Consider the following 23,323-nt stretch of genomic DNA (forward strand, 5'->3'; position numbering starts at 1 on the left):
TCAAAACAGCTATGGATTCTAAACACTCCTCAAAATATTCAACCCAAATTAATTAACTTAATTGTACAAGTACAAATGATGATTAATCTGTGATGGAAACAGGAGAGAAGTTCAAAGAGGCCATTTTCCAGCTGAGGATAACCCCAACTTCTTTTCTGTGTGGAACTCAATGGTGTAAGTATATTCTTGTGATTTGTAGCAGAGATTTCTGAGTTGGTTGGAAATTCTTGATACACGAGGCACATCGGGGTAATAGTGAACACAGCATCAGACATCCTCTGACTGGAAAGAGAGCTGGATGAGATAAACACCTAGTTTATATAGCTAATTTCCCTATACTCTGTAGAAAAAGGAGGCAGAGCAGATCCTCAAAAGTGCAACTCAAAGCAAGATCTTCAAATAGATGGACTAAATAATGCTCTGAATGAGTTCCTCCCTTTCCCTTTTGTATAGAGACTTAAAACAAAAGTTAGATAACTAGCCTGCCTCAGAACTCAGGACTGTGAAAACTCCTACTAGTTCCTGTATGGATTTTCATAATTTGAATTTAGTAAATACGAAGTTTCATTAACTTGAGATAATATTTTTTAAATCCTTCTCAAGAAATGGAGGCAAAGATGTTACAATTGCATCATTGTGCCCAAGAAATAGGCAATGTATGTGTCCAAATTAGTCTTTTATTTTATAGTCACCATACTGTTTTTCAGGTTATACAGAGACTTCTCTTGGTAGGATTCCATTAGACTGCTTCAAAGGCATTGAAAAACATGAATTAGATGATTCCTGCTAGAATGAAAGGATATGTATAGATAAAATAGTCATATAAACCACAGTCTACCTGATCTTTAGGTGAAGACAGATGTAATGGTTACTTAATCAAATCTTAGAGAAGTAGAAATACAAATCTGTCAGTCAATAGCAGAGTTATAAACAATGTACAATGCAAAGGGTTTCTAAAAAAGCTGCTGAGGTTGCAGGATCCCCCAATGAATTTGAACTGAGTTTAGAGTGGTGGTGAGAGAATATCACCTCAAAATACCTCAGAATTCACCAAAATGGGCTAAGTTTCACTTTCTTCCAAATTGAAAATGCCATGTCCCAAATGATTCATTGCCACTACATGGATCTTCAATTTAACTGATGTTAAATTGATACCTGAGGTCTAGAATTGTCAGAACAGTTATTTCATCTAATCTACATGTGTACAGAAAGCCCAGTGGAGCAGCTGAGTGTCTGCTAACAGAGTAGACATGATCTCCTTTGTGACAGGGGCCACATTCTCCATGGTGAGCAAAACTGTCTCCAGTTCACACATCCAGAGGCTGCCAGTGCTGTTACTAAACTAAATGGATATAACACTTCCTACACAGTCCCCTCACTGTGTTTTTATTTCTATTGGTTTTGCTTGGAAATACGCTGCTGTAAAGGCTAATCAACCTAATATTGACACTGGACTTAAAAACCAGAAATTCACTGCCACGCCACAACAAAGGAAGTGGCGGTGACTGGGTGGGGGTTTTAAGTTTGTTGGTTTTGTGGTTGGTTTTGGTTTTCTTTTTTTCTCAGGCTAGAGAGATATGAGGTATTTCACTCAAAGACAAAAAAAAAATAATTCTGGAATCTTCCCCTAGCAAATTGTTTGATTCATCCTGCCAAAATAGTATAAATTTCTTTGCATGCAGCAAATTGAGAGTGCTGGAGAAGAATCTGCTGAAATGAAGAGGTGGCAAAATATTGCTCAAAGTCTGACACTCAGGCTTGACATAATGTGCTGGCCTTGCGGGGAAACACTGCTTTCAGAAAACAACAGCATTATCATTACAGAATTTAGCTATTCTGTTTAGAAGTCCTAACTTTGTGGTTCTGGCTGATGTTCACATCAGCACAAGAAATTTAACATTTTTACTATACTTTCTGCTTTTACAACCTACTAAACACCTCTTTTGCTGGGGCACTATCAATTTGTTTATATGCAAGTCTAAGCATCATACAAAACAATTAATACATAAATAAAAAAGGCTAATCCTGAGTTAGAAATTCATCACAACACGCAGAACAAATATTATTATAAGATTAATTTATGTTTAGACAGTTTTAGCCTTGATAGTCTCCAATGAATTTCCAAGAGCTTTATAACCTTCCTATCTTTTTTGTATCTCCCTTTTGTGTATATTCTGAGATTTTATTACTGATGTATGATACAATCAATAGCCAGCAAGGTATTAGCAATTAATTTATTTTCTTTTGAAAACACAGTATTTCCTTTGCTTCCAGTTTTTTCACATTATTTCCCACTGGTAGCTATGTACCTTCCAAATTAGAATGCAAAAATATAAATTAGATTTATAGAATTATACAGAAATCCTAATTTACCATTATGAAGTTAAAACTTGGCCATTGGAAGAGGTCTGATCCAAGAAAGCCCTTACAACCTTAATTCCTGCCTTAAGACATTTGCATAGGGCAATTCAGGCGTGCAGAACAAATATAAACAGTAGGTCAAACTTGATATGTTATTTGTCTGGAGATTTTATTTTTAACATGTCTCCACACAGGAAGGAAATAGTTTAGGTCATGAACTAGAAACAACAATATTTCTTTTAATCTGTATCCTCACTGGTGTGATAAAGAAGTTAATTAAATTTGAATATATCCATATGTTTAGAACAAAAAACATTGTAACTCTTCCTAGAATGAAGGATGCTTGAATTATTTGAATTATTGCCTAAATTATAAAACCCCAAATGTTTTTACAAGGAGGAAAACAGTCTACAAGTCCCGTTGCTATCATCAGTAAACAATGTTGATAGAATGAAAATATTTTTGAGAACATGCCTGCAAATGAGATTTAGCCAGTTTTTTAGCTTTTGTGAATTTGGAGCTCGTATCATTATTGACAAGAATAACACTACATTTTCCCACTATGTACTCCCATGTCTTCAAGTGCTTATGTGTCTTTTTATTACCAAGTTGCAACGTGTGGGAAGACCTGGCAATTTCTGAATATAATATTCTCTACACGTTATATTTGTTATTTTGAACACTTGGTGAATAAAAACCCCTTTATGAAGGCAGCATTAATCAGAGTATCTTTAGAAATAAGTTACCCCCTCCTTTTTATTTATGGTTTCAAGAATTTCATACCCATACTAGCAATACATTACAATTATTTTAACCAACTCAAACAGAAGAAACCAATTAAAGGGTATGACCATAAATTTGGATTTAATATATCCATTCTGTTTTATCCAGGCATGGGAAAATGACGCTGGATGTATTTCACTTGCTTGCTGTCTTAAACCCTGTATTTCTCCAAGTGTGTTTTTGCCCTTCCCCTCTAGCCACTGTTTTACATCACACACACAGTCCCTACTGCAGTCCCACATACCTCTTTTGGCTGCCTAGAGCTGAAGCAAAGGACACCTTTTGGAAAGGGTGTAGACTGTTAAGTGCAAAACCTATTTTAATTTTCACATCAAAAATTTTGTACAGAAAAAAAATTGGTACTCAAAAACTAAGTTTGTGTTCTCTCTTATTACCCTCAAGGAGACTGAGTCACTCCTCACTTCCCTGGAGGTTCTCCCTTTGAAAGCATCTGCTGATATCCAGACTGAGCAGACCCTCCCAGTGCCAGTGCAGTCCTCTGTGGTTAAGGAGGGGAGAGAATGTCCCATTCTAAACATTCCCCTTCTAGGGCCATCAGGGCATCACCTCCTTCCTGACACTCTTGTGTCAAGATGTTCATAATTGCTTTGAAAAGGAAAACTTGAATTTTAGAGGAAAGATTTTTACACAATTGACAAGGCAAGCTGGAGTACCCACAAAAGAAAGAGATCATTTATGGAAAGAGCTGGTTGAGTTTTGCCTGGTATTCTTGATCTGCAGCCAGCTGGACTGAGTTAAAATCTTATATTAATGCTATATATTTCAGATGGCATGAAATTACTCATTCTTGTCTTTCCCTGCTAGAAAAATCCTTTTTGGAAAAAGAGAATTTAATTATATATCACTGATTTAATACTATAAAGGTTTTCATGGGAAGAAACAATTGAAGAATGCAAAATACGCAGTTTTGAATTTAGTCTGATGATTTTTTACTAGCAGATATGCAAATAAGTTGTAATTTTCATCCTTCTACATCGTGAACTGTAGAGTTCACAAACTTTGAAAAATACCTAAGAATTTTATCTTTCTCTAAATTTCATGCTATGCTGTACCATATATCTGCCCATGACAGGGGATTTGGAACTAGAGGTTCTTAAAGATCCCTTCCAACACAAGCCACTCTATGATTCTATTATTAGAGTCCTGTGCATTATGAAGGGATTGCAGGCAGAGAACATTAAAACCCATGGTAAAGCATTCTGCTCCTTTTTAACATGGGATACAAGCCTAGACACCAGAAAAATCACAGTAAGATTACTATCATAAATAATATTTGAAGTAATAGATAGAACAGACTGAAAATGGAACCAATGACATAGGTCTACAGCTGTGTACACACCACAGGTGACGAGACATGCTTATATATTCCTGCAGCTCTTCATCTACACATTCACACTTGCTGTTTAGAGAATAGCTTCTCTTCTCAAAAAGCTTCTCTTCTCATTTTCCTTACAAGAACTTCAGATCACTGATCAGTTTTTCCAAATATAAAGTGTTCAACAGTACTAGTATACCTGTGCTTTTTCACTTCTGTTAAACACACAAATAAATGATGTTTGTAAAAGTGAAGTCTTCAGAGGACCTTGACTTCTATGAAAGGATCTAATTTTGATTTTCACTACTGTATCCTCATAAAAAAGCAAAAAGCACAACCATATTAGAAAACCTATCTCTGAATAATATGTTGTCTCAACAAAACCAATGCCTTTTCTAATTCTAGGCAAAAAATATGTCTCCTTCTGTAGAGCAGAGTGCTTGCAGGGATAGTGCTGCTCTCTTGGAAAAAGAATAAAATATGCTGAAAAGTGACAGAGAACAAAAAATCCAAATATGCCCAACTGGTAAGTTATAGGAACAAGGAAATTTCCACACTAGAAGTGAAGTGCAGCATCTCAATTTGTCTAACTTTTTCAAAGTCTTTCAAACTCATGTGCTCTTCACAGATACTGTCTCCTGAACTTAACCTGATTTCCATTGCAAAAACTTGACATCTTTCACATTCAAAGCCAATTTAATCCAAACAAAAGCTTTCCTTTGTAGCAATTTCCTTTCTACAGCTGTTTTTTTTTTGCTAAACACGTACTCAACCCATAGACTATTTGCTAATTTTAGGGGGTTTTTAGCATTCTAGTTTTCCATGTTTCATGTCAGCTGAGTAAACTGTCTAGCAGAGATGTTATTTTAATAATGAAATTTAGCAACTTGCTATTGATGAAATGGAAAATCACTCAAAAAACCTTGGTGCAAAACAATCTGAGGAATCATTGTTGCACAGCTGTGTTAACTCAGCAGGGATGGCGTAGCAGTCACTCCTGAGGTGGCTGTTCTTGAAACAGAACAGCTCTGTATTAAACTAAGTCAATCAGGATCACTTTCTAGCTAATGCTCTATTACCACAGGTAGCTACTAATGGAAAACATGCACTTCTCAGACTGCCATTACTACACTAGAATTATACCAATTTCCTGTAATATTAATGTAAATAAGTGGGGGCACTAGTTCCAGTAACCAAGAGAAGCAAAAAACAAATGCAAAATTAACCAACTCAAAATGGTAAATCTTGTCCGATGTAGAAGATAATTATCTTATACTTTCATTATGATTTCATAAAGTATAAATGATGTATGAAATCCTGCTGTTTTTGGAGTTACACTTGATTCCAGTAGCCAGTCTGATGACATCCAGCTCCCAGTAGGCATCCCTGACTTAGCATCATACCAGGATTATGACTACAGAAATTTGCCAAAATCAAATTCCATAGAGACACAGAGCAGGATATGAATGTAATTTCTGTTCACTGGGTGGAAAGAAGTATCAGTAAACATAATGTAATTAATCATGCTCTTTCCAGCATAAACAAATTCAGTTACTTTTGAGCTTTTCTCTTCTTGATATTTTCTAAATTAGCATTGTAATTATTCTAAAATCACTTTTTATGACTATAATTTAATGATTATGACTTACAAAGTAAGCAAAAAAATAATATCTTAACTTTTATTGGACCCTATTTCTGTTTGCTGTGAGTGGAAAGACTCCTTTGTGGAGAATATTTTAACAGTAATCTGAACACTAATTATTAGACTGGAAAAATACTGTAATTAAATAGAAATGTGATGTGAATATGAGTGATAGATAACTGATGGTACATTTTTTTATTATTGAAAAAGTACCTCAGATCTAAAAGTTTTGTGCAAAAATCAGTAAGAAAATACTTGGGTTATCTTGTTTCTTTTCTATTATACTATAAATCGAAGACTGAAACAAGGAAAAATAGAGAGCATTCTATTAATCAGCAACTAAATCAGTGTCAGTGACATGAAACTTAGCTTTGATACATGTTTGTTGGCATGTGTTACACATACACCAATAAGTGAATGGCTTTGTGTACTTACACTGTATATGTCTTTATAATTTAGTGCATTTCAAACATGGAAGTGAGGAATTGTTTACAAATGGAAAGCAAACCAAGTAGTTTCTGTTTTGCACTGCACCAAACACAGCGCAAAAGGAGTGGAGGAAGAGGAATAAATATAAAGCCTAGTTTGTCCTCCAGTTTACCAGTGAAAACATAGAATCTAGGAAATGCTTGGTATCTATGTAAAGTCTATTACTGACACTGTCCTCTGCAATACCTGAAGACAGAGCAAGACTAGTACTGAGCAGCCTCTTAAAACAATTGCAACTCTTTCCACAATTGCAAAGGACTTTCAATCAGGCTAATACAGACACAAGAATCAAAACAAATCTCTGCACATTCTAAATAGGTGAGAAATAGGAGTTATTGTCCTAAATGGTTTTCATGCTACCCTAGTAAATGAAGAGTTTTGAGAATACAGGTTGCACCATCAACTCAGTCTTTTTAGATAAGATATATTTTCATTCATATGATTGTGACATCAATAAATGAAAAAACAGCCTATTAAAATATATAATACAATGCCCCTGCTAACTATACCTTAACAATTTGATTATTGACAATAATCACACCTTAACAATAGGGTCCAATATTATTTATGTGTGGGAGTGTGTGGGGGTGAGGTGAAGTGGAAGATTCACCACTGAGTGTTTCAAGTCCAGTTAACACATTACAGAAAAATTTCCTTTATTCACTTTTCTTCGTCCTATAAAAATTTCCTAAAAAATTCTTCATACAGGAGGAATGGGTTTGGCTGGTTACTTAACCAGAGAGATTGGTTGGCTCGTTATTAGGAGTTGACTGAGAATTTTTATACCTTGAATGACAAAACGCGGGAAGATTTTGTCATAGCCTGCAACATATTGAAATCAGGCCAGTGCTTATGTAAGTTAATTAGCTATCTAAGTAGAAACAGAAAAGTCTGCATTTATCCTTCTGGTTTTAGTAATCTTGCTCAGGTTAGCATTTTACATGAGAGATTCACTAAGTTTCTGTGCCAGACATAAACATTTTCCAATACATCTCATATCTAGAGGAGGCCATGAGAAGAAAAAAGGAATCAAGGAAACCTGAGATATGGTGCATTTAACAAGGAATCTTTTCCTCCTTGTACTCTGAAGCATGACTAGATTATGAACACCTATGTAAAGAAGCAAGAAATAAAAAATTGAATTTCAGAGTTGGTGGTAAAAAGAATAAGGAGGGGGTAAGTTCTTGTATGGAAATCTAGAAGATATAGACAGGTATATACCAGCCATATTGAATCTCATGGAGCTGAAGCAATCTTGTGTCTGAAAGGATACACAAGATCAAGGAAGAAAAAGTATCAAACGAGGTGCATAAGACCTACTTTAATGTGCCACCAGTTAATCTGCTCTACTGTAGAAGGGACCTACTTTGTTCAGTGGGAAAAGCATCAAAGCATAAAAATCAAAATCCATAACACTCAGCGTTCAGCACTCAGCACTCTCCCTTCTTCCAGGTGAGAAGCAGAAATTCTTGTCTTAGTTAAAATGCCTAAGTGTATTAAATTAAGAGTTAAGTTAAGAATGGAGCCTAAAAGAGGTGAGTCTACGTGATGAAATAGGAGGTATTCTATATATGGCAATATGGGATTATGATCCTATTGTCAAGGTGGAAAAAATGTAAGACATAATTTGGGGTAGTTGTTTTGTTTAGTGCTTTGTTGTGCTGCAAAACTTTCCTGCACTCCTGTGTAGAGAGACAGTTGTTTCCATGCAGAGATGTTTGGAAATACTTTTAAATATTTTGGTGCTACATCTGGTTAATTTCATCCAAAAACAATGCACTAACTGAAGATTTTTATAAATTCATGCAAGAGACCTGGGAGAATAGTTTAAAGAATTTCTTATTGTGGCAAATGTAGCAATTTATGATAAAGGTTGTTGCAAACTTGCAGAAGTTATAGCACAGTTGTGTTTTCCTTGTGCAGACATTTCATAACAAATAGAATAGCTGAGAATTTAAACTATTCTCTAATAACTGAATTTGTTTAGAAACAGTGAACTTCAAAATAGCACTGTTTCTTTCAGAGGCAGAATGTTTTCTGCAACAAAACCACTGTAACAGATTCTCAGAATGCTACTTACCCTTGCATATGACTTGAATGACACAATTGGTTTAGTTAGAATCAGAGAATTATTTTGGTTGGAAAAGATTATTAAGATTATTAAGTCCAAGTATAAACCCAACCCCTTCAAGTCCACCACTAAGCCACGTCCCTAAGTGCCACATCAACTCATCCTTTAAATATCTCCAGGGATGGTGACACAAACCTGAGTATGCATACAGGATATTGAAGGGAAAGACAAGAATCTGAGAAAAATATATCCTTTATCCATAAAGTAGATGTGTCACTACAACTAAGATGGATGAGAAAACAACAGGGAAAACAAACCCCAAACAGAGAGGAGTGAGTGAGGTCTCTTGGATCCCATAAGCTACTTCAGCCATTCAGCTGATTCTCTGAGATACCAAATATTAGGCAAAGGCAAAATTCAGGTAAGCAAGATATTATTCTGCACTCTTATCAGAATATTCAGAGTTTCATACTCTTAGGTTATAAACACCCTGGGTGTATGAAATTACAGAGCTGTAAATTATTTCTATGAGGCGCTGAAAATCAATCCACTCTCTTATTGCCAGACAAACTCTAGTGGATGTTTGCTACTGTATAGTAAATCCTCTATAAAATCTTATAGTAGACAATGACTAAAAATATACTTTCATATTACATGATATTAATAACAGTTTAGTATTTCAAAAATCAGAGGTGATCAGAAAAAAAGTCCTTAGCAATTTTGTACTTTGTTCTGTTTATAGCTGTACTCCAAATTCAGTTTTAAAAAATAGATATCTAAATCATTATCTGATACAAGTCATGGTTACATGGTTACTTTAATTTTCCCCAAATTCCTGGTTCTAACAAACTCCTGTTCTCTCATCTATTTGCCGAGCCTATCACTCAGCTTTCCTTGTACCAGTACTGGTTTCCAGAAACTTCCAGAAAGCAACTGGGGGTCCAGCTGAACAAAGTCCCTGGGAAAGGTGTAGTGCCTACCAGGGTCTTCTGTGCAACCCCAAAATGTCAGTACCGGCAAAGGAAGACTAAAAAAGGCAGGACAAAAAGCTGTACTGAATTTTATTTTTTCATGCAAAAAGCTTGTAATTAAATTGTGAAGTGCAAAGTGATCACTTAACTGTAACCTTGTTTCTTTGCTGGTGAAGTTAAGCTGATTTTACAGATACTGTAGGGTCTTGACATCTTCTCAAATGTTTTTCTTCAGTATACTAAAACAAAGAACTTAGGGAGTGTGCACATTAGTAACTTGCGGAGGGTCTGAAAGAGAGGTGTACTGTCGAAAAGCAGCAGCAAACTGCTGTTCTCTGTCTCTTAATTCACCCATTTATTCTTTAGCTTTGCTGGCCTATGAAGCTGAAGAAATTCCAGAAATACTTTTTAATGTCAGAAGTTTGTAAAAGAACATGATAGCATGAGAAAACCCCTTGTTAATCTTGTATATTCAGAGGAAGAAGTTTCAGTGCTTTGTTTTCTTGGGAAAGAGCTTGGGTTTTCCCATGTGAAAATTGGATTGTCTCAGTGACAATTACCTTCTTACTAAATTACTTCTGCACAGTGAGATTTAAACTAAGGTTACTTTTGTATCACAATTCACTGCAGACTGATATTTATGAGAGCTGTAATTGGCTACTGAGGAAGTGGTAGCAAAACTCTTGATCTTGAATGAGGATAACATTTTTGTTTGTGAATAAGATATCCAGGTTTGGGTTAATGCCCAATAAACTTGAATGTTCAGAACTTGCCTCAATAAAAGGGTTTCAACAAAAGGATTACAAAATTAGATGTTAATATCAGACTTAGTTTAACTACATGGAATATTAGTCACAAGCAAAACAAGTCCCCAAAACTGGGATTGGGATCAAACATGTTGGGAGTGGAAATGTTGATCAAAGAAATTATTTCTCTTCAGCAACATTTAGAAAGAATCTAGATACCTCAAAAAAAAAAATTGAAAAGCATGTTTGCTCTCACACTTCCAATTCTTAGCAAATAGTAATGAATGGTAATTAGAGGTTTTGAGAAAAATACAGAATCAAAGGAAGCTGAATCACCCTTTGTATGTCACACACCATATCTTACAATTAAGATGTTTCCTGAAATAAATAGCCAAGATGCTGCGGTCACGCAAGCTTTTCTAAAATTCTCCAACAATTACTGCACCATCTCTGCAGAGATGATTCTGAAGAGCTGATAATGGCCCAAATTTAGTAAAAAAATACCAAAACTTCCTTGTTTACCTCAGAGACCCCTTAATAGCATCTGTCTTCTGTATATTGTTGTCTGAAATTCATCAAAGCTAAGTGTCTGACCATATGGTAAGTGGTTGACTGGAATTTTGGAGAAGTCTGTGGTTCAGACAAGGAATTCCGCTTTTCTTTATAATATATTCAGCTATTTCATGTATGCCTTTGAAATATGTTTATGCACACTGGAATTATTCTAGCTGTTAAATGTTACTTAAGGGGACTGATCTGTGCACAGTGCCCAGCATTGAGGGCTTGCTCAGACACACACACTGGCCTGTAGACTACAGCCTTTAGGAGCCTTTAGGGTTCACTCTCCCTTCACATCAAAGAAGAGAACCCATGTAACATAGAACCAAAAGACAAAGCTAGTCTGAAAGCCTCATTCTTCTGCCACTACCTTTTTGATTCCTTGAATTCATTCTCCCCTAAAAGTGTGAGGCTTATATGTTTCTGTCATTCACTTTAGGTCCTAATTTTCCTTTTTTATTTCTATCCTAAATCCTCAGGAGGCCCAAAGTTGCCCCACATAATTGCTACTTCAGCAATTTTTCCATAGATGTTTAAAAGAATACATTTTGTATGATAATTTTTAACATTCACTGGTTTTTTTTAGCAGTAAGTTCAGCTTCTCAAGACTAGTGACTATTTTAATCTAAAATCATCAACACCAACTGCTTGAAATATTACACAATAATAAATATTACACATTACACATACCCTGCTCATGAGCTAACAACAGAAAGTCATAGAATCATAAAATATACAACTGGAAGTGATCTTGAAATGTCATGTCATCTGTCTTTCAATGACAAGGCTATCATACTTGATGTATAGCTCTCCAGCTCTACCTACAAACCACCAAAACTGCCCCAAGCAAAAAAGGTCTTATTCCAGTGTTACCTTCCTTAGTACTAAAAGCTTAATTCTAACATGGAATCACAATTTTTCTCTAGCTTGAACTTATTAATTATTATTTTTACCAATTTTTGTTCTGCGTGGAAATGAAGAAGGCAAATTTCTTCTCCTTGGAAATGATACTGTGTTCCCTAGATCCCCATATTCAGGTGCATTCCTTTCCCTCTACAATGCAAGTGCAGGGGCATTCTTCCATCTCTGGCCATTCTCACATCAATTCTTTAGTCCCTCTTGGACTCTCCTCCTGAAGAGCAACTTGCAAAACCCTCTGCCCTCACTGCAGGTGAAGCTGATGTAAAAAGCACATCTCTAGGAATAGAAAAGCACACTATTCTCAGGGAATTTTTCTCTTGTGACAGCAAGTAAATGTCAGTTGAAGCCATTTCACCTCACAGCATTTGTGAGGTCAAAACTGCTGGCAGCTGACTGAGACATGTAGGTAGCGACAAGCAGGTGAGACGAATGATTGATTGCCAGGAATGACTCTGGTATAGCCAAACTTTCTTTGGAGAGAAGTTCTACAGGCTGCGTCCTTGGAGACTTTCAAGATCCAACTGGATAAAGTTCAGAGAAACCTGGTCTGATCTCAAATCTATTCCTGCTTCAGTAGACTCCTCCTGAGGACACTTCCAACCAGATACTAAGGTTGTCTTGAATTTTTCCATTGCTGGATGGAAATGAATTTTTATCTGCAGAAATTACTGGTGAAATCAGGTTGGGTAGAAAGCATTGTAACTGAATGCAGCTAAGCATTTTACTCAGTGATTTACCTCTTTATTCCACTTAGTGCTTGTATTGCTATTGGATAGGTATTGCTGCTTTTGCTTATGGCCTTCACACACAGGGTATACTTGCCAGTCATACCCTGGAGCCATTCCTTCCAGTAAATGAATTATGCTACATTATATGACAAATAAACTTATTTGGAAGATAAGAAAAATACCTTCAAAACCAAACAGAATGGTATAGTCTTTTTAAAAGCACCCATAATTTATTGCAACTAAAGTGAAAATTCAGCATCAATAGCATTCCTTGGGGTTATCACCTTATCATTTTCTTTCCCAACATAGCTCAGATATGATCAGTATTATGTGACATATACTAGGACTGTTTGATGATTTTCACTTTCTCTATCACCAGTAACCAAAACATATGACTCCAAATTGTATCCATCAGTATTAGAACGAAAACTCAGATTTTCTTACTATAAAATCTGAAAATATCTCACATGGATGTACTGAGTTGAGGAAAAGATATTAAAGGAAAAAAAACACGTAAGTAATATTGATGTGACAAATTATTGTGCATCATACCTAAGCTCTTAACCTTTATCTGAAAAGCATAGGCTGTGTTAACACTGTCAATCAAGGGAGTAATGAGGAACAACTGCAGTAAATGGCAGCCTGAGCTGAAACCTGAGCGTCTAGCCCCAGGGGGAAATTAACTAGAGATGCCCTACCTGGACTTGAGTCCAGCTGAGACCTGGTTGTCGCCACAGTCTTTTCTTTTTCTTGTTGTCTCGGACATTTTTATCCAGGCTGCAGCAGGTAATGGCATTAGTGCTCAGCTCTGACAGCCTGGAGGAAGGAAAAAGCATTGTGCCCTGCTCTGGACCCAGCTGGGAGGTGAGTTCTTGCCTCCCAGCTCAGCCTACAGCACCTCTACATGCCTGCACATCTCTCTGTTGTTTTGGTGAGCTGATGACTGACAGCTTCCTTCCACAGCGGCTGTCTCCCAGGAATAGAGCAGCAGAAGTGCCTGCAGCTCAGGAAGGCCATGCTGCTCAAACTGGGTTCAGTCGATCAGTGTCAGTGTGTCTGTCCACAAAGGAAACAGCAGACGGTGATTAGGAGCTGGCCAATTTGAATGGGAGGTGAGTTGGTTACAAGTTCTATTTTTGACTAACACCCTACATATTTATATTGTAAATATGCCCACAGTGCTGCAGGAGATAAACACACACACATACATACATACACGCACACACAAGCACTTATACTAGCATATAAAAGATGGGAAAATAGAAGTCAGTGTTATTTCTGAGTGTGACTTTACCATCAAATAGGAGGTTTGAGTTCAAGAGTTATCACCAAGAGGCGATAGAATAAAAAAGACAAATGTATCTGGGCTGGGATTAAATCACATATTTTAACTAATGTTCAACAAAGTTGTATTCAATTCCAAACTCTTCTCCGAAACAGTTATTGGGATAAACACAATTTTATGAGGCCTAATAGAAAGTAACATTCAAGACAGGAAGATAAAAATAATAATAAAGAAAAATAAAATAGAATATCAAATAAAAAAAAATCAAATTGGTAATTTTGGGTTTTCTGTTATTCTTCACAAGTTGCCTGACATTTCCTGTGATCAATGAAATGTTAAAATGTTCAGATATGAACATCAAAGAGCAAGGGATATTTTAAAAATAGTGAACATTACTGGTTTGAGTAGGTATCCAATAAGACTGTTAGCTTGACTATGTTGCAGGGGAAGTTTATTCTTTTGGATTTAGTTGTATCTGTTTGGAAAACTCAGTATGGTGTGATTGCCATGTCTTAATGGCATGAAAACCATATCATCAGTTCAACTCAAGAGAAGTAAATAAATAAAAATATATATTTTTCCCAAGCATTTTCAGAAATTCTAGATGGCCCATAATGTAATTCACCCATGCTTCTGGCCAGTAGAAAAAAATCTTTATCATCTCCTACTGAAATGAGCCCACCTGACTAAGAAAATCCTTAATGATCCACATGGTCTGGCTGAAGGGCCAGTTGGGTTAGGAGTGGCATTGATTGCAAAAGCTCTGAGACTAATAGGCAGTGATCACAAATTGTGACTTTCTAATTCAACCTTCCTACCTTCAAGTGAATTCCACAACAATGTTCTTCTTTTGAAGGAAGAGATCCCAAATGTAAGGAGAATTGCACAATGAACTTCCCTTTCAGTTCCTCAGTTTGAAATACAAAAGAGTTTCTGCAAAATAAATGCTTCTCATGAAGCAGATTACTATAAAAATCTCAAAATTTTGAGAGCATGGTTTTCAAGAGTGCCGAAGGAAAGTATTTTTTCTATTTTTACTTTGCTTCCTTGACTCTTTGAGTTATATGTGCTAGGAAAAATCTGTATTGTGTTATTGAGAGTATTACTGTCATTTATGGTTTATTAGTAATTTCATTATTTAATTGCAGAAAGATTTAAGCAGAAAAAAATGGGTTGTTCTGAGAAGAGCTGCCAGTTTTCAAAGGCAGCTACAGGACTCGGGGAAACATGGAGACTGAGGACAGGTTGGTCAGCATTGTCCACAGATGGACAATGATGGACTGGGTATCAACATGGGCACTGTGGGCACAGGAGGAAAACTCTTCCCAGGTCCAATATACAAGGTGTATTCTGAAGTTAGTGTCTGATTTAAACCTCAGCTGATTAAAAAGTGAGTGGAAAATCAGTGAGTAAACAGTAGAAAGGCATATGATCAGTTAGCTCAGTGACCAGGGTATTTAATGAAAAATTTAGGCTTCTGCAGTATTACTTATGTTTGAAACACTGCAAAAAGTTCCTGTAACTACAAAAGGATGGGACAGATTATAGTAGATCTTAGAATTGATAGAAGTAAAGGATGTAAAAATATTTTCTCTACTGTTTATGAGCATTATGGGAAGGCCCTTACTAGCTGTTTGAAATCCAAATATATAGCTTCCAAGGATTCATAATGTTATAGTTTTGGATCTTTAGTGGGCTTATATGGTCTTACCATTAAATAAAAATTATGGCACTATAGAAATTTAATGCATTTAGAGACTGGTGCTAAGTAAAAGTGGTGACACTATTGTAATTCTGGGCTTAGCAGTAATATTAAGAACTATGTCTCCAGGCCCTTAAATATTTAAGTCAAGAGTATGATACCCTAATTATCTTATAATATTAAAATGTAAGAAACTGCAGAAGATAAGAAGGATTTTTTTTTTCTGTATCTATGAAGTAAGATTTAAAAGTCCAGCAGTCAACCTGTTCTGATTTTCACAAATCCTCAGCTTTTGTTTGAATTGCATTTTCAGTAGTTCCGCCCTTCAAGTTAACAGAAGAATAATTTGCTTGCCATTTCCTCCTCGTTACTGCTACTGAAATTAGTGAGACTAGTCGCTGAATACGATCTGGTGAATTAGATTCAGGTTGGTGGAATCTAGGTACTGACAATGGAGATATTATCATGATCAGACACACAACAACTATTTGTAGAACTGATGCAGTGAGTGCTGGTAATCTGAATTACCAGAGAATAACAAAGAATTACCATGGGGTAGGAGGCAGCCTGTATGCATTAGAGTTTCCCATCTGCATATTCCAGCTTAGGTAGATTGCAGTAAGGTACACGTAAAATACTAAATATTTTAATCAAAATTTTATGTTTGTATATCCTTAAATGTCAAAGTTTGGATAACATTTTGTATTTATAATTATATTTGCATGGAAATGTCTGATCGTTCTGTTTTTCAGTATCTTAACATGCACAAGCACATGCCATTTTAATTATTAAGCTTTTTTAAAAAGCAAAATAAAAATGAAGTTTGCACACTTCTTTTTCAGCTGGATTTTTCCAGGTGACTCATAGCCTTTTGAAGCTACATAATAGACAGCCCAGGTTATATCACTGTCTGCTTCCACGTGCAGAAAAGAAGACAGGATGCAGTAACAATAGCATGTGTCACCAAAAGTTATAAAGCCACCATAGAATGGAGTATACACGTTTGTTTAAAAATATGCCCTAAATGGAAGCAATTATATATTTTTTTAGTTTTTTTTTCTCTTTACCATAAAATAATGTTTTGTTGATAATAAGATGAAATGCCCCTCTTAATTTTAGAATCAATCCCTTACTTTTTTGGGTTAAAAACTGACTGATCTTACTATGATGTACACCTCAGAGAAACGAATATTAGAAGACTCCCAGCGCAACATAGTGACCTTTGGTAATAAGATATTTCTTGGGCAGATTTTTTTTTCAAACATATATGTACATATATCTCATACTCTGTACTTAAAAGTGCAAAAGTAACACTGTACATTTTTGTGAAAAGGATATCTACTGGTCAGATCTTTGAAAATTGCTTAAGTCAGCAGAGCAATACTTTTTCTATACCTATTATTTCTAGGTACGTCCATAAGGTAAACAACAGCCATCATCTCCAGTAAATGTGGTGAGGAATTAAAGAAATTGATACATTCTTGACTGAAGCTTTGCTAACTTTAAAAATAATACTTCTTTTCTATTTGATGAAACACTAACATTACTATCTTAATATTTCTCTTATATTCCCCTATATAAAATAACCACAGAGCTGTTATGGTTATTTACCCTTCACAAAGGTAGAAATAACTAAACATTTGCTACACTTTTCTAGAACCATTTTAGATGTGAGGTTTCTTAATATTAAAAGAAATAAGTACTGTCACCATATTTTGTGACAAAACCATAAAACATCTTTAAAGGTCAGCATAGCTTTTGCATGAAATATGTCTGCAGAGAAAAAAAATTGCTTGAGAAGGGAGAATGAGACTCTTGGAATAGTTAACTGCAGAACAGCTGGCACAGTTTAGCATATGTCCTCATACAATCAAAATGTTTCTATTAGAGAACTTGAGATAACCAGCTTGAGAGTGTTTAAGTACTCTCCAGTATTTTTTTTCTCTGAATTTAATCAAGCATTATCTCATGAGGTATGATTGCATTATCCCATAGGAATTAAAGAATTACCAATCCTACACTATTATATATATATATTTAATATCAGGTTATTTGGCTTGATATTTATCTTGGTATAAGCCAACTTTACTGACTTAACACACCATGACAAAATCAGCTCAGGGGAAGAAGGAAACACATGAAAACTCTGGCTACTGATTCACTAGTGAGGCCAAAAGAGTGAAACTAGAGTCTCAGAAACACATAGCAGAAATACATGTCTGGAGAAAGGACCTGACTCAGGCCACAGCCAGCCCTGTGACCAACTGTAGTGAATTTCTAGGCCACCACCAGCTGGCCTCCCCAAGGAAGAGCTGCTCTAAGAACACTCAGGACTTCAAGTGCATTCAAAGCATCTGATGGTGAGTGGTGCTGGACTAGTGATTGCTCAATTTGAAGAGTAGGACATCTGTAATCTAAAAGTATTTCTTCCTGTTCAGAAAGTTAATGTTGAAACGAATATCACTACTATCAAACATATCCTTCTGCATAGGGGAGAAATGAAAAAAGTATAATTGTTACAGAATTTCCAGTAAAATTGGAACTGCAGTTCCGTCACTGTTTTAGTTAAATCCTGCTTCCTCTGACTCATGACAATATGAGACATAAATGACAATATGGCTGATTCACTAAGTCAGCGAGTTTATAAACAGGAGCAAAATACCATTTGGCTCTTCTTTATTTAAAATATGAGAGAATAGATTTTATTATCAGGCTTAGGCAACTTGATGACTATTGAAAAAATCTATTTTTTAGAAATAGATGATGAAATAACCCTGTGAAATAACCCACGTTTTGCTAGCAACAAAATTAGGATTTCACCAATCTGATTTGCATCCTTCTGCTATGTTTATCGCCCAGGGCAAACAGGAGAAGTCTTTTCATTCCACAACTTTATTTTTCTCATGTCCAGGGCACAGTTGCTCTGCAGATGTTTATGCTTAAGAAAACAAATATCTCTAAATGTGCAATTAAGTTGAATTTTTATATTGATACAACCTCAAAAGAGGCTGAGTATTTATATTATTCCTGAAAAGAAGAAAGATATGTAGAGAGTAGAAAGGAACTGCTCATGCAGAGAATGACAGAAAAAGGCATTGGAAAATGCAGTTTCCTCAAGTTACTGTATGAAGACCTCAGAGAGACAGAAAGCACATGCAAATAAGTAAGGGCACGCCTGTAAGATATCTTACATGGAACTGCTAATTTAATCTGATTTTAAAGCACAGGCACTGTAAAAACAGGAGACGTGTCCTCACTGGGAACAAACCATGAGGTTTAATACAGAATAGAAAGAAGTGTAATAAGCAGGAGTTATGTTGCAGCTCTAAAAGATCTTAAGGCTCCTGGGGAACTTTCAGGTATGTATCTCAGATAATTGCAAAGTTCTTATTACAACACTTCTTTTCATCTTTAATACATCTGAACACACATTACACATGTCAAGGGAAATTATTAACTCCATTTTAAAGATGTGAAAATGATAGGCAAGAGAAGTATTTTCCCAAGGCTAAAGAAGAACTTGACCTAAGTAACAGTGCTGAGTACCCCTCTGTTTTGAACCCTGTTTCCCTGATCCACCCATGGAGTGGTAATATTTGAAAGTGTATTTAATGCTCTAGTCACTGAGGTAATGACTGTGTCCACTACGATTTTGACTGCTGGGGATGTTTCATTACTGCTTTTTATGTTTCAGGCTCAGTTCTGACAGTGCAATCAAATTGGGGAAAAAAAAATCAGAAGGGACTTTTTTGTATTTATTGAATACATGTATTGTCTTGCTACATTTAACAAGAGAAGCTTGTTTTTTTCATGTTTTCCCCTGCTCCCTTTATCTCTAGAGATTTCCAAAGCAACTCTGTTTAGCTCTATGTTTATCAGATTTTTTTTTTCTCCTTTTCCTCTCTGAGACAGGAAGCTGAGGGTTTTGACCTCATCTGCATCTTTCCCAGTGTCAGGAGGTGGCAAAAAGATTCCATGACACTGATCTCTTTCTGATTTATCAGATAGCTAGGTCAATAAATAGGTCTCTACCATTTTTTCCACAGCTGTAAAATAACCAGTGGAGTCCTCTGAGAGCTAATTATCAAATCTTTTGAGTTTTTCTTTTAAGGAACAAGTGTTATCTTTCTGGTTAGTAAATTCCATTGCAGTGTACTTTAGCAAAGACTGCCTAATTGTAGGAACTCTGGCTTACATGAGGCAGCTCATTTAAATAAAATGCTAAGCTCAGTCTTAATAAATTTTTCTATTTTTCCAATATATGTTGTCATAATCATGAAATTTTACTTGTTGAAACTGGAGATCTGTTCCTTAATACATTTTTCTCTGTCCTTTTATCAGTATATATTGTCATAGTCACAAAACCCTTCCACTGTTTATAAACAGATTGTAGAGCAACTGTCATACCCACTGAATCCAGCAAGTGACAAAGAATAGGATTCTTCTGTATGACTTATGCTGATGTGAATGGTCAAGGTACAGTAGTAGACAATAAATGGGCACCATTTCAGATTTGTAATTTTTTGTCCATATCCTCCTCACCAATACACACAGTTTTTGTGCTGCTGTGGCAAGTAGCCATATTCTGTCCAGATGAGGTGGTTCATTTGACATTAGATATACAACCTATCTGAAATATCTCCATCACTGCCTAGAAGGCATATTTTCTGACTCTCTCTTAAAGGAAATGTGGATGGCTCCAGCAACCGCCAAGACAACCCTCTAAAAATATCTGGCAGAAGTAATCAAAGCACTCCTAAAAGATCATATAGAATCATCGAATGGTTTGGGTTGGAAGGGACCTTAAGGATCATCTAGTTCCAACTCCCTTGCCATGGGCAGGGACACCTTCCACTAAAACAGGCTGCTCAAAGCCGCATGCAACCCGACCATGAACACCTCCAGGGATGGGGAATCCACAGCCTCTCTAGGCAACCTCTTCCAGTACCTCATCAACCTTATATTAAAGAATTTCTTTCTAATGCTCAATCTAAACCTACACTCTTTCAATTTAAATCCACTCCTCTTGTACTATCACTACATGTTCTTGCAAAGTATCTGCGTCCATCTTCCCTGCACATCCCCTTCAAGTACTGGAAGGGTGCTACAGGGTCTCCACAGTACCTTCTCTTCTCCAGGCTGAACAGTGCCTGCCCTCTCAGCCTGTCTTCATAGCAGGTGTTTCAGACCTCTGAGAATTTTCTTGGCTTCCTCTGGACATGCTCTAGTGTGTCCATGTCCTTCTTATTTTGAGAGTACTTATGTCGCATCCAGAACTGGATGTAGTATTCCAGGTGGATATCTCATGGGAGTGGAGTAGAGGGGGACAATCTCCTCCCTTGACCTGTTGGTCACACTTTTGATGCAGCCCAGGACACAGTTGGCTTACTAGCCTGCAAGTGCTCATTGCTGGCTCATGTTGAGCTTCTTACCCACCAGTGCTCCTAAATCCTTCTCCTCAGGGCTGGTCTCGAGCCATCCTCTGCCAGCCTAAATTTGTGCTCGTGATTGCCCTGACCCAGGTTCAGGACTTAAGTTTCTGGCTACAAAAGGCCAGTCAATAGGCTGAAACTTGAAAAAAAATCTCCATAACACATCCAAACTATCTTTCTACTGTCTTTGTGATAGTTTCTATACATTATATTATTTCAACTGACATATTCCTTTTATAAGTTACATATTTAATATTATTCTACTGACTACCTAAAATATGCATAATAATGAAATAATTATTTTGCCTGAATGTTATGTTCTTAAAGCCTATTGAATATTGGAATTTGAGGAACTGCCAGGTCCTAACACCAGCTCTGCTTTTGACTGGGAATATGTAATTTCTCTGGTCCTATTTATTCATGCTTGTACTGATATTGTTATCAGAAACTCCTCTCCCAGACTGCTAAATTTTCCTAATAGTCCCCAAGCAACAAATCAAAAAATTCAGGGTGTTATGTGAAAAATATCATACTCTGTTTTTAACAAAAAGCTTCTAAAAAGAATATTTCTTGCAATTCTTATGCTGCCTTTTAAAACACAAATAATATACAGATGGATATAATTTATACAGAACAGAAAAAAATAGAACAAATGACTACTTATCTTAGTTCCCTAAAGAACACGTGAAGTGATAAAATCACAACTGTTGCATATGTGCAACAACTGTTGCACATACTGCCAAAAATGATCAAAAAACCACTGCCACATAATATGTGTGCATACAACATGGGGACTCACAGAGAAAGGCAAAGTATTACGCTTTGGTCACGGTAGGAAAGACAAATCTTACTATTTGTCATGGAGTAATGGGAATCACTGAAGCAGAGAATGAACAACAATGTTATCATGTAGATGCCATAGATTCCTCTTGACACAGAGCCTCCTCGTGCATTACTGAGTTAAGTCACACTCCACACTTTCTCTGCCTGCTGCAAATGTGGCCTGGGTGTAAATCCCAGTTGATGTCAAATGAGAAAGAGCAATTCAAATTAGACAAATGGCCCAAATTCAAAATACCCACTAAAAACTACACTATACTACTACAGAGCCCTACACACAACAGTTTCCCCTGTCTGTACTGAATTAAATTTCAAATTGAATCAAAGAGCTGTATACCAATGAATGAAATGTTACGCTTCCCCACAGTAAACAAATAAAGATTCATCAAACACATTGTGCACAAACATTTCCTTTGCATTTTTGATTAGTACAGCCGCACACAACCCACCTCCAACTGCCTTGGGATGACCAGAGAGTACAGCGATATCTAGCTGCTAAATTTCTCTTTTGTCTTGAAGAATTAGCGACAGTACCAGGGAGAAAACCACCCCTATTTTCAGTTCTCTTAACACTTGGTCTTTAATAATACCACAAGCCATTTTTGGTGAAGAACATGTTCCAAGAGGGAAGAAATCCATTCATTCTGTTTTAGTCTGCTTGTACACTTTCTATTCCCCCTGTACAGACAACCTTTACCTTTGATGCTCACAACTCTGTCCTTACTGGAGGCTAAAGTTAATATCAATGGCAATGGTGGGGGATATTATTTGCTTTACTGTTGGGTCCTACTACCAAGGGCCTAGAGAAAAGAACCAAAGAGTTCCTTTCTACTATAGGCGATAAGAACAAAATAAAGGTAATTTTGTCAGAGACAAAAAAACTCCACCAAAAACACAAACAAAAAACCCCACCTAAAAAAAAAAACCAACAAAAGCCAAACAACATAAACTCGAGTACAAAAGACAGTCTTCTTGCTACCTCTATTTCAAACACACATTAAAAGCACTTTAGTGCTTATACTGTGTAATATATATTTCTTCACTCCTCACTGAGTTTATGTTTACATTAGATTCCCTGTCTACATTCCCAGTTGTACACGGTTTTGCTTTCAAAAAAGTTTTATACTGAAGTGGAAAGGGACATTGACTTGTAAAATGCTGGGAAATGCACATCAGGAGGATGCATTCATGGAGAGCTGAACAGCTGGCCAACAGAATGAACACATTACCACAAGACTACTGGGAATCAGTGAGAGAACTAGAAAGCACAAGTACAGGAGGAAAATATTCTTTACTAGTTTTCCATTGCATCTGCTATATTTCAGACAGATAAAGCAAAACATATAAAAATCTCAAGAAACTGCCTAGTTTGTTTAGAGGCTAAATCTCTATTCTATAGCTAGAAATCTATATTCCTCTAGCAAGGAATATTTATCAAATTCATCTAAAAGGAAACTG

The 23,323-nt window shown here is 36.3% G+C and overlaps 1 protein-coding gene across 7 annotated transcripts in view; it reads right to left on the reverse strand.

The window, feature by feature from the left end:
* DLC1 (DLC1 Rho GTPase activating protein) overlaps nucleotides 1–23,323 on the reverse strand; it is a 214,528-nt gene that overhangs the window by 161,632 nt on the left and 29,573 nt on the right. The gene's annotated exons all lie outside the window — the stretch shown is intronic.

The sequence above is a fragment of the Camarhynchus parvulus genome, chromosome 4, assembly GCF_901933205.1.
Source record: "Camarhynchus parvulus chromosome 4, STF_HiC, whole genome shotgun sequence".
In the NCBI taxonomy this organism is placed as follows: Eukaryota; Metazoa; Chordata; class Aves; order Passeriformes; family Thraupidae; genus Camarhynchus; species Camarhynchus parvulus.